Source organism: Coturnix japonica, chromosome Z (genome assembly GCF_001577835.2).
Source record: "Coturnix japonica isolate 7356 chromosome Z, Coturnix japonica 2.1, whole genome shotgun sequence".
NCBI lineage: Eukaryota > Metazoa > Chordata > Aves > Galliformes > Phasianidae > Coturnix > Coturnix japonica.
The window spans coordinates 62,447,366-62,457,393 of NC_029547.1; positions in this window are offsets into that span (position 1 = coordinate 62,447,366).

Below are 10,028 nucleotides of genomic sequence, written 5' to 3' on the forward strand. Positions count from 1 at the left end.
AAAAGATATGGAGATTTTGGAAAGGGTCCAGAGGAGGGCCACAAAGATGATCAGGGGGCTGGAGCACCTCCCTATGAGGGACAGGCTGAGGGAGTTGGGTTTGTTCAGCCTGGAGAAGAGAAGGTTGCGGGGTGACCTCATTGCAGCCTTTCAGTACCTGAAGGGAACTTACTCCCAGGAGGGGAGTAAACTCTTCGAAAGGGCTGATAATAGCAGGACTAGGGGAAATGGTTTTAAGTTAAAAGAGGGAAGATTTAGGTTGGATGGACCCTCTGGGTACGGCACTGCACAGCATCGGGATTGCTAAGGGTGTGGGATAACATCTGGCCTGCCTGTCTGCATGTGTCAAACAAAGGATGTTACTCACTGTTTGCAGGCCTGAAATCAACCCAGTGGGAGCATGGATGTGGTTGTGCACTGCATAAGGCAGTGTTTAAATAGGAAGGGATTTGTTGGCATATAGTGAGTGCTGTGCTTCGGGGCTGTAAGAGATATAAAGTGGAGCTGCTCTAGGCACAGCCTTCCAGAGTGAAGGGGACACAACACTGCTAAGCACACAGAGAGGAGCCCATCCGTATTGCTGGACTGTGACCGAGTCCAAAAGTCTGCAAGCCCTGGTTAATGCTAAAAGTCAAATAAAGCTTACTGTCCCTCCTCACTGCCTCCAGGCTGAGGTGGAGCTGCCTGGAAGCAAGATTCTTACGTGGGTTGCTGGTCACACTAAGGGTCTCAGCTTATCTCCCCAGCATAGGGGTTTCCTACTCACTCGCAGTGAGTGTCTGATAGCAGAGCTGGGCTGCCAGCACAAGGGCTTGTGAAATCTGCTGCAGTCAGCCTCTCTTGGATAGACTTGTTCCTTGCTGTTTGTTTAGGCTTGGTGTACAGTTTGCTGGATGAGCCACGGAAAACAGCAGAGTGTGAGAAACTGCCTGCCTTTGCCAAGGAAAGCTGTTCTTCGCTGTCTCTGTCCCCTGAGTACTTAAGAAAGTAATCCAGTAACATAAAGTTGAAGAAATACTGAGCAAGGCACAGAGTCAATGTTTGGCATGCTGTTGTTTCCTCTCAGCAATCCCAGCTCTTTTGTCCAGATTGCAGTTACAGAGGTGTGGGGATTACTGTGGAGAAGTGTCAGTTTATCATGCCAGGCATGTCTCTTTTCAGCTACAGGTATATAGATGTCTGCTGAAGGTTGTTTTGAGAACAACTCCGATCCAGATGGTAACAAAGCAAAGCCAGCTGTTTGCTTTAGCCAGGCTGCATTACACGGAGCTGCAAAATCCAAAGATGGCAGCTATTTTTGTGCTGGCAGCACATGGGAGTCTGACTCAACTCTGTAGGTGAATTAATCTGAATGGCTGATCATTTCCTGCCCTCCCCCTCGTGTGTTCCTGCCATGTAGCAGAGAAAGTCAAGCAGACCTAACCCACAACTGCTGTGTCCCCGGGCTGATGTTCTTCTGAAAGGTGAAGCAGCACAGAAAGACAATCAGACAAAGTAGATGGTGATGGCGTTTACACCACCTGGCCCTCCTTCCCTAACAGCAGAAGGAGGGGATGGACACCCCAGCTAAACCTGTCTGTGGGGCAAGTCAGAGCTCTCAGTAACTTCAGCTGAGGAGGGGGGTCCCCATGTGCCTCAGGCTGCGCATGCACGTTGGAAGCAGAGTTTGGCTCTGTGGCTAGACACAACTGCAGCCAGCCTGATCTGGAGCTGGCAGCAGGCCTGCCTTAAGAGACATCTGTCCAGACCTCCAGAGGTCCTCGCAGCCAGCAAAAACAGGGTGCCAGCTTTTGAGGTGTGTTACATGAGAAAAGGGAAGGTTTGGAATTTACTGTGTGACTTGAGAAACAGATGTGAAGAGAGCTAAGCAGTCTTTCTGCAGCTAGGCTGTGCAAATGATTCCCAGTGAAACTGGAAGTTAAAGCCAGACCTCATCAGAATGGTTTGTTTAAGTGAGAGCTGAGCGCATGATTTGGAATTAGAATCATTTTGGGAAGAACTTCAGCCCTTCTCCCAGCTGAAGGTTTAATATAATAGTGCAGAGTTCTCTTCTGATTCAAAAGCAGCTGGTTTTCTTCAGCAAGTAAGGGTTTGCTCATGGTTAATCTGTAAGCCATGGCTTTGACAAATGTGGGGTAGCTTGGAAGTTGTGTAAGCTGGGGGGGCTGGATGGTGTCACTGTGCTGTTACACCCCTGTGCAGTTCCTGCTGCAGCCCTCCTGCTCTCCTCCCAGAGCAGTCTGAGGACCAGGATTTTTGCTGGCCACTGGCCTGTGATGGCTGGGGAGTAGTGCAAGGAGCCTGCAGTGGTGCAGTGACCTGCATCTGTCTTCATCTGAAGACCTGGATTTCCCAGCAGCCAGATGCCTGGCATGCAAGCACCTGCCTTGCAAGCCGCAGGGCTTTGCTTCCCACGGTCACAAGCATCAGAAGGCCACATAAACTTACAGTGACAATAATGTCTTTTTTCTTCTTTCCAAGTTATTTCCTAGTGGGGAGTTTGTCTTTCTCAGCTTCCAGGCCACAGGGCCGGAAACAAGTCCTTCCACCAAAGCAAAGTTACTGCAGTCTGAAAATAAGAAGCACCTCTCCAAGGCCAGCATCGTGAGAGGAACTGTGTAGGAGAAATAGGCTGTGTCGTTTCTGTCTCTCTTCTCTTGGGAATATTTTTAGTAAGTCCTGAAAAAGAAACTCCAGAAAGCTGCATCTTTCAGGGACAGACGTGTGGCTTGAAATTGGAAGCAGCTTAAAGCTTATTCCTTGCATTTGTACAAGAACAAACTCGTTGTTAGTAAGGCAAATTGCATGCTGCGCCATGCAGATGGATGGATGTGATTGTCCCCTCTGCTGGGCACTGGGTTGGGGTGTGGGAAGGCTGGAGGGGACCAGTGAGCAGCTGCAGGACAGGAAGGACTGTGGGTAGCCTGGCCAGAGGGGCTGAAGGTCAGCCTAGAACTCCTAAGAGGGCATTGTCCAATATCTAAATACTTTCTGGTAGCCCCAGCCCACAGCACAGGGACAGCAGGCAGCAGCACAGCACTGTCAGGCTGTGGGTTTGGTGGGCAGCCCTGGGATGAGGTGGGACAGTGATGATCTCAGTCCCATGGAGACTACTGCAGTCACAGCCATGCAAAGCCATGGCCACCCTGTTCTGGAGCTGAGGGAACCTCTGCTGGCGCCGATGGGGTGCTGCACGCTGTGGGTTACATTCTGACTTTATCTGAACCTTGGTGACATGGCAGGGAGGATTTATAATCCAGGCCCGTCACTGAGAGAGAGCCAATAAAATGTAGCTTGGACTAATTAGGCAGTAGGGCTCAGGAACTCTGTTCCAGTTGCCTGGCCTCTGTTTTGATCCCTCTTTTCTTTGAAGTTCATGGAAAAGAGGGAAAGGAAATGAGAGCAGAGGCCCTGCTTTTCCTGTAAAATGCCTCGTTCCTTATAAAATTGTTTGGCAGAAATCTCTTTCAGCTGGACAAGCTGAATGCTTTAGTACATGCCTGCAGTCATTTTCCTCCTTTGTCTTGTTCCTCTGCCCGCTCAGTCGCTGCTCTGCATCAATAAAACCACCATGTGTGTGCAGGCAGAAATGGGACGTTAAGAGGCAGCGGAGAAAATCTCAAAAAGAGCATTAGGGGACTCTGAGTTGCAGCAGCAGTATTAATTCCTGAGCTGGCTGGGAAGAAGATGATGTCAAGTCTCCACACTGCTCCACAGTGCAGTTAAGGAAGCCAATTCCAGCTCCGCTCTGCATTTTCAGACCTTTCTTCCAGACAGGCCTGCTGGGACACATAGCTGCCTGCATTTGCCAAGCCATGGAGCAACCACACCTACCACCCACCCTCCTGCATGCCGGCAGGAGAGCAGGCCAGGGTGGTGGAGAAGGCACATATCATCTCAGGTCTGTCCCAGACACTGGGGGAGTTGCTAATGAGCAAGGCTGATTGCCTCAGAGGGAGGCAACTACCCTCCTCTCTCCCTGACTCCCACTGTAAGTGTGTGGAAAGACCTGGCTGGAATCTCTGGATTCTGCAGTCCAACTCCCTGCTCCCAGGCTGGGTCCAGTTGTGCTGGGCCTCTTCCAGCTGGGTTTTTGAGTATCTCCAGGGAGGTAGATCTGCTCTCTCTGTGGTGCATTGCCCTCTCAGAGAAGGACTTTCTCACACTGAGCTGAATTTTCTCTTGCTGCATGATATAGGTGGGCAGTCACATCTCACTGTGAAATGTTTGGAGGGGAAGCCCACCTCACAGCTGTTTCCAAGGCTAAACCTTTCAACCAGTTGGGGTGACTTTAATATGTAACTCATGACAAAGCTACTTCAAGGTCAGACACAAAGTTAGGAACCAGGCTGAGGGAGCTTTTATTCCCAGAGTTTGATCTGACACTCGTGTTTTGTTTTTAAGGGCTGTGTGCAGGGCAGAATCGTGAGATTAATTTCTGCTTACCCAGAGGCTAATTATATCGGCACTCTCTGGTGACGTTATAAATTGGGTTGATTATTTGCAGGCTGTGCCTTGTGTCCCAGTCATCGTCGTAGGCAGGGCTCCCGGATGCCTTTACAAACGAAGCAAGGTGTGATAACAAGGAGTGGCAAAGGAGGGGTAGGTGACAGGAAGCAGAGCTGTGCCTTGCCAGCTGGCAGCCTTCCTTCTCCTGCACTATACAGCTGGGACCCTCCCCTTGCTGTTCCTTTAACCAGGCCCTGTGCCCAGTGTGAGGAACCCCAGACCTTCCTAACGAAGGAACAAAAGCCAGGAGGATATTCAGAAGAAGTAAAGCTGCCTCTGAGCTGTCTCGTCGCTTTGCAGAAGACCCCTAAGCCAAGCCCTGCACCCATGCTGTGTAAGAAAGGTTTGGCATTTCAATGTGCTGGGTCTTACAAGACCCAGCGGAGCCCTCTGAAGGTCGTCAGCCCTGACTTACAGCAGGTCTCTCCCTAGCAGCAGGTCAGGCTGGCTGTGGCTCTGTACAGTTGTGTCTAGAAACACCCTCCATGATGGAGACCTCCTCTCTCCCTGCTGCACGCTCCCAGGGAAGGCTGCCCTGATGCCCATGATAAGGGCTGCACTTTGAGGCTGCTGCTCCCTGTTACATCAGTGGGCACAACCAGGAAATACTTCGCCACTGGCAGAGGCCCATCCAACTAATACTATATCCCCTGCCATTCCTCTCCTTCTGCAGTGGAACCAGGTGCAGACTCCTCATGTCTCCTCATGGGGTTCTTCATAACCTGGCAGATGTTTGCCTGCTCCTCGCCCATTTTCTCATGCCCCTCTTGAACTGCAGAGCCACATACCAGATGCTGTTTCGGGTACTTTCATGCTCTGGCTTCTGATGTGTTGTCACCTTTAGCATCTCTGGGCGATGATCACCAATAGTCATGCAAGGTCCTGGGGTCACAGCTTCACCTCCATCATCCATAGGCTAGCACAGGGCCTGGAGATGGTCCCCAAGAAACACTGCTGGTTTCTAAGGAACACTTCTCTGTCTCTGGTGTGATGTGTGTGCCAAGGGGAGCCTAGGAAGCATGCAGTGAGGATATTCATCAGTTACAGGCTGGCTGCAGGTGGGGCTAGGGCAGAGCAGAACAGCTGCAACACTGGTGCACTCCTGGTGCAGTGGCCGTCTATGGAGTTAAACATCAGCAGGCGTTACTTCCTTCTCTCGATGGTAGGTTGTTACAGCTCTGCCCATTTTATGTTCTTGCCCCAGCAATGCTGAAACCCCAACAGCAGGGGTTAGATATTTGATTTGTTACAGCACTGCAATGCCGTTATGTCTGGTGCTTTTTTCTGTTTCCGGGATGTTGTCTGGAACAGGATAATCACTTACTCATGTGCAACCAGCAGCCACATGGAAGCTGCTCACAGGAGAAGGCACAGCCTATGCTAACAAAGGAACTCAGTTCTGTTTTATTTTTCCAACATTTCCAAAACAAATTAATCAAATGCCTCCCTTTGCCCTTTGTTCTGGCTTTTGTGTGTGCTCTCACCAGCAGCTGGGGACAAAAGGGACAGGGAAGTTGTAGGATGCTGGTCTTAGGATAAGGACCTTGTCCTGAATTTTTCCTGTAGGTAACTGTTCCTTATCCAGAAATGTCTGAAAATTTTTCTTCTTAGGTCTCATTCGTGTAGTGCATTCACATGACCATAGATGGAATACTTTGGAGAAGTTTAATCAGGTCCAGGCATAGATTTTGGACCAGCAACTTAAACAGCAGAACACCAACAGCGTCTGAGTCCTCTCTGCTCACAAAGCCGAACGCTATCCGAGCATTTGGTAAGATTTTCTTATTCAAGAACCACCTCCACTTTTCTCCTCTTCTGTTTTCCTCTTCTCCCAAACACACACGACTAACCCTCATTAACAGCTTTCCTGGGAAATACTGTTGTGTCAAAAGTGAATATGGATGCGTGTTTGTTTGCAGGGACTTCAGTCACCTGGGAATATGTCAGGAACACCACCATGAGTGATGACTTACACCAGGTCTCACCATCCATTCTGGCAGCAGTGTGAGAATGGAGCAGAGCTGAGCCAGGATTCCCAGAAGGAAGAGCCCTGGGCAGGGGCAGGGTGATGAGGTCAGCAGTGTCTCTGTTAGAAACTCCATCATTTTCAGGGGGAGGTTTTTAGGCAGAGGGTGGAGGCACGTGGCCTGCTCCCACATCCCAGTTAGTCTTGCTCAAATTAGTTGTTGCTTAAGCAAAGCAGGACTGCTCCAGTGTGGAAGGAAGTTCTGATGAGTCAGGGCACAGATGGAGCACAGAGACATGGCTGGAGAAATACTGTTGCTGTGCATGGTAGCTTATTGGATCCAGAGCACGCTGTGGGATCTGGGCTGCATCTCTGCCCCTGGTGGGGTGAGGTGGGGCTCCTGTGGGTATAGAGGGGCAGAGGAAGGCTCCTGACAGAGTGGAAACAATGGTATGGGAGAGCAAAGGGGTGGGAAATGTGGGAGGTGCTCCCACGGATATGGTGGGCTGGTCACCCTCTGGACCAACGTGGGATGTGCTAATGTGGGCCACCCCAGGTTGAAGGGCCACACCTGCTGGGGCCAGAATGCTCATCACTGACTGTTCTGGAAACAGGACATGAAAGGGCCTCTGCCATCTCTATTGTTTTCAGGCAGGAGTGATGTGAAGGTGGGATGAGCTCAGGTTCATGCTGCTGCATTACTTTCCCTCTTCTTTCACCCATGGGAGTGACATTTTGTGGCCTTTCCTCTATCTCCTCCTTCATCTTTGCAGGGCACTGGACAAACAGGTCAGAGGCAGTCAAGACCAAGTCAATCTGCTGTTAACCACCCACTCCACAGATGCTGAGGCTTTAAAGCTGGGTGACCCTGTGAGCTGGGCTGATTTAGCCAGTCTAAGCCACTTCTCTTTCTTGGTCACGTCCTCCTTAAGTGAAATGTTCTCTCATCTGAGATCAGCTGTTGCCTGCCATTTCTCTCCATCAGGTTAAACCAAAGTTCTTTTAGGTCCTCTGTCTGGGTAGGTTTGCACATGCCCTGCCTCTCAGGGAAGCGACATAAGTGACGCACTGCCTGTGTACACACTACCTTTATTCACCACTATACTTCAGTAGGAGGCATGACTCAGCTGGACAAATCACTATCCTGAACACTGAGGATGGGGACTTTCCATGCAGCAAGCCCTCCATGTGCTCTGTGAGACCTAGGCAATCACTGAGGGCACACTGTCAGCAAACTGTAGAAACTAATAAGTCAGAAGGGAGCTCAGAAGTTGCGGTGCATTCCCTGCTCATCTAACTCCCACCAAGGAGCTCAGTTTGAAGCTGGTATTTCCAGGTCTGGCAGAACACAGTTTGCAGAAGTGAGCATATGGCAATGTGATGTCAGCACTGATGGCTGTAGTTTCCACAGCAACCTGCAGGCGTGAGTCAGGATGGCTGTGATGCCTGGGAGAGTGCAGACCCCCACCCAGCAGCTCTACTCTGGGCATGGCACACACTGAGTGGCAGCACTGAGTGTCTGGGAGCAGATAGCCAGTAGCAGAGGGAATTAAATCAGCCAAACATGGGGATCCCTTTTTGCAGGATGGAGGCTGCCTGGGTAAGGCTCTCACCCCAAGGCTGAGCTCCTCTCAGCATCCTGCATGCGTTTCTGCACTATCTGCTGACCTTTTTGCCACATAATGGCTGGAGCTGTGCAACACACTGTGCCCAGGCCCATAGAGCAGAGAGCCCTCCTGGACGTGCCACAGCCATGTGAGCTCAGTCTGTCTCTGCATTCAAAGCAGTCTGCAGTTCTAAGGACAAGACGTGTGCAGCAGAATATGTTTTCTTCTGAGATGGAGCAGATTCATGCATTTTGGTCTACACCTAGAAGTTGTCTGAACTGCATCAAATCCCCCATGTCCTCACCCCCACCTTGTCAGCTGTGACAAATGACACTACTAGCCGTGGGGAAATTGACGAGTGCTTCTATAAGTGCTGTGTAAATAAAGTGTGCTGGGAGCAAGCTGTGCTTGTGGCGTGAACCTCTTCTGAGGTCTGGTTCTTCATCCAGATGTATGGCTGGAGCAGCCCTAAGGACTGCACACCCATTCCACGTTGTCCCTCGCAGCGCTGCACCCTGCACATCTGCTGTCCAGCAGTGATTGTAAACCTCTCATTTTGCAGAAAAGGGGGACTGATGTGGACGTGGCCCAAGAGCTGCCCCAGCTCTGGTTCCTCTGCCATAAGGTGTTCCCATGTTGCCCCCCAGCTGCCACAACCACGAGTGAAAGGAGAGGGCAACCTCTGCCCCTGTCCCACACCGGCATCCTTCCAGATTTCAGGCCTGAAACTGCTCAGAGGAGGAATTTCCAAAACAAATGTTGCTATTTGAAGAATGCAGGGGCCGGGCCGTGGGGGAGAAATAATCACAACAGAGATAAGGACCTGACAGCTGCACAGGCTCTGGCTCAGGCTGGTCTGATCGCCCGGAGCCAGAGCTGAGGGACAGGATGGGGAAATGGCAGCACAGAAGGGCTGCTCTGCTGTCCCCCTTCACCTTGGGCTGCTGAAGGTCCCTCCCCCCGGTACTGGTTCTGCTCAGCATCCCTACAACCACGTGGCACTGCTGTGATGTTGGTGATAGTGTGGAAAATACCCAAGACCTGGGGTCTGCTCCCCTCCTCCCAGTCTGAGGGAAGGAGCAGAGCAGCTCAGGGCTGGGAGTTCAGGAAGAACTGGTTTGCAAAAGCCAGATGTCTGCACCCGGTTTGGCTGCTCCTTCCCCCGGTTTATGGCAGCTGGGTATATGCAGAAGCAAGATCCCTCTGTCTGCAGTGCGTTCGCCTCTTGATGGCATCTGGGGTTGCCTTATCCCCATCAGCTTCAGCACAAAGGGCTCTTGGTGCTGCCCACAGATGCACTTCAGTCTCTGCTCTCTAGGGCTATGCTCACATCTGGCGTTATTGGCCCCCGGCTGCACTTCTGTCATTTATTTATTAAAGTTAATTTCATCAGGCTGCAGTGATTTATTCAGGTCTGGAGCCTCCTGTAACAGGGAGCCTTTATTTGCTGTGCCACTGCCTCTCTGCCATCTGCAACCTCTACACACGTTCCATAACAGCTGCTTTCCAAAAGGTCAGCAAACTGCTTTGTCAGACCAGTGTCTCATTTCTTGGTCTTACCAAACCATCAGGTGATATTAATCAGAAATATGCGGATGGAAGCTGATTATATAACAGGAACACCATTCTCTTTATTTGATTAAAGCAGTAATCCCATCTTGTTTTTCTCTAAAAGGGGGTGAAACAAGGCTGACGATACTGTGCCTCACATCCAACTGGAGCAGCATTTCAGCCTCCTTGCTGACCTGGATGCTGGTCTGGTGCTTGGATTAGTGGACAGCTGCTCCCTGGATCTCACTTATTTTACCTTGGTGCTAGCACACTGCCAGCTTCTCTTCTCTGCAGAACTGCAAGGGAACCCCAGTGGATTACAAGGTCCCTGCTGTCCTCCAGACTACCCCAAAAACAGGGGCTCCACCTCTGCTTCACCAGAGGCTTCAGCAGCA